Raw genomic sequence first — 2500 nt, 5'->3', positions numbered from 1 at the left:
AAATAAGAACTTTCCATCCTCCAAATTTGGTGAATTTACACCGTGCCGATTTTTTTTGACGATTTTTTTACCGCCCGGAATGCCGGAAATTCAAAAAAAATGAAAAACGGAGCAAACATGCGATTTTTGACCTGGATTTTTTTGTGCAGCCTTCACATAATATTACCAAGGTTCCCTCAAAATTTCACGAAAAATGCACGAGCCAATTCTGAGATATGAAAATTTGGCTCCTCCGTTGCAACGCTCCGAGCCATCGTTGCAACGGCGGGTGCCTCCGTGGGGGGCGGGGGAGCCCGGCGGCACACCACAACCACAACGTGCTTGCTAGTGTGCCTAGGGGATGGCAAGGCAACGTGCATCTTGCTGGCATTGCGCCCAGCAAGCCTTTGGGCAACTCGAGTTTCAGCATCACGACACCCCTCCCCCCTATAATAGGCTGCCGAGCCATTACCAAAGTGCCACGGGTAGACGTCCTTTTCCGTGAGGAGACATACTAAAGGAAAGTGCTCTAGAGGTAGAATTTTGACGCCGTTTTTTGCAACAACCTCTAGAAAAATAAGATCTTTCCATCCTCCAAATTTGGTGAATTTACACCGTGCCGATTTTTTTTGACGATTTTTTTACCGCCCGGAATGCCGGAAATTCAAAAAAAATGAAAAACGGAGCACACCTGCGATTTTTGACCTGGATTTTTTTGTGCAGCCTTCACATAATATTACCAAGGTTCCCTCAAAATTTCACGAAAAATGCACGAGCCAATTCTGAGATATGAAAATTTGGCTCCTCCGTTGCAACGCTCCGAGCCATCGTTGCAACGGCGGGTGCCTCCGTGGGGGGCGGGGGAGCCCGGCGGCACACCACAACCACAACGTGCTTGCTAGTGTGCCTAGGGGATGGCAAGGCAACGTGCATCTTGCTGGCATTGCGCCCAGCAAGCCTTTGGGCAACTCGAGTTTCAGCATCACGACACCCCTCCCCCCTATAATAGGCTGCCGAGCCATTACCAAAGTGCCACGGGTAGACGTCCTTTTCCGTGAGGAGACATACTAAAGGAAAGTGCTCTAGAGGTCGAATTTTGACGCCGTTTTTTGCAACAACCTCTAGAAAAATAAGATCTTTCCATCCTCCAAATTTGGTGAATTTACACCGTGCCGATTTTTTTTGACGATTTTTTTACCGCCCGGAATGCCGGAAATTCAAAAAAAATGAAAAACGGAGCAAACCTGCGATTTTTGACCTGGATTTTTTTGTGCAGCCTTCACATAATATTACCAAGGTTCCCTCAAAATTTCACGAAAAATGCACGAGCCAATTCTGAGATATGAAAATTTGGCTCCTCCGTTGCAACGCTCCGAGCCATCGTTGCAACGGCGGGTGCCTCCGTGGGGGGCGGGGGAGCCCGGCGGCACACCACAACCACAACGTGCTTGCTAGTGTGCCTAGGGGATGGCAAGGCAACGTGCATCTGGCTGGCATTGCGCCCAGCAAGCCTTTGGGCAACTCGAGTTTCAGCATCACGACACCCCTCCCCCCTATAATAGGCTGCCGAGCCATTACCAAAGTGCCACGGGTAGACGTCCTTTTCCGTGAGGAGACATACTAAAGGAAAGTGCTCTAGAGGTCGAATTTTGACGCCGTTTTTTGCAACAACCTCTAGAAAAATAAGATCTTTCCATCCTCCAAATTTGGTGAATTTACACCGTGCCGATTTTTTTTGACGATTTTTTTACCGCCCGGAATGCCGGAAATTCAAAAAAAATGAAAAACGGAGCAAACCTGCGATTTTTGACCTGGATTTTTTTGTGCAGCCTTCACATAATATTACCAAGGTTCCCTCAAAATTTCACGAAAAATGCACGAGCCAATTCTGAGATATGAAAATTTGGCTCCTCCGTTGCAACGCTCCGAGCCATCGTTGCAACGGCGGGTGCCTCCGTGGGGGGCGGGGGAGCCCGGCGGCACACCACAACCACAACGTGCTTGCTAGTGTGCCTAGGGGATGGCAAGGCAACGTGCATCTTGCTGGCATTGCGCCCAGCAAGCCTTTGGGCAACTCGAGTTTCAGCATCACGACACCCCTCCCCCCTATAATAGGCTGCCGAGCCATTACCAAAGTGCCACGGGTAGACGTCCTTTTCCGTGAGGAGACATACTCAAGGAAAGTGCTCTAGAGGTCGAATTTTGACGCCGTTTTTTGCAACAACCTCTAGAAAAATAAGATCTTTCCATCCCCCAAATTTGGTGAATTTACACCGTGCCGATTTTTTTTGCCGATTTTTTTACCGCCCGGAAAGCCGGAAATTCAAAAAAAATGAAAAACGGAGCAAACGTGGGATTTTTGACCTGGATTTTTTTGTGCAGCCTTCACATAATATTACCAAGGTTCCCTCAAAATTTTAGAAAAAATGCACGAGCCAATTATGAGATATGAAAATTTGGCTCCTCCGTTGCAACGCTCCGAGCCATCGTTGCAACGGCGGGTGCCTCCGTTGCAACGAAA

Source organism: Arachis ipaensis, chromosome B7, assembly GCF_059453495.1.
Source record: "Arachis ipaensis isolate K30076 ecotype BB chromosome B7, ASM5945349v1, whole genome shotgun sequence".
NCBI lineage: Eukaryota > Viridiplantae > Streptophyta > Magnoliopsida > Fabales > Fabaceae > Arachis > Arachis ipaensis.
This window is presented reverse-complemented; position numbering follows the sequence as displayed.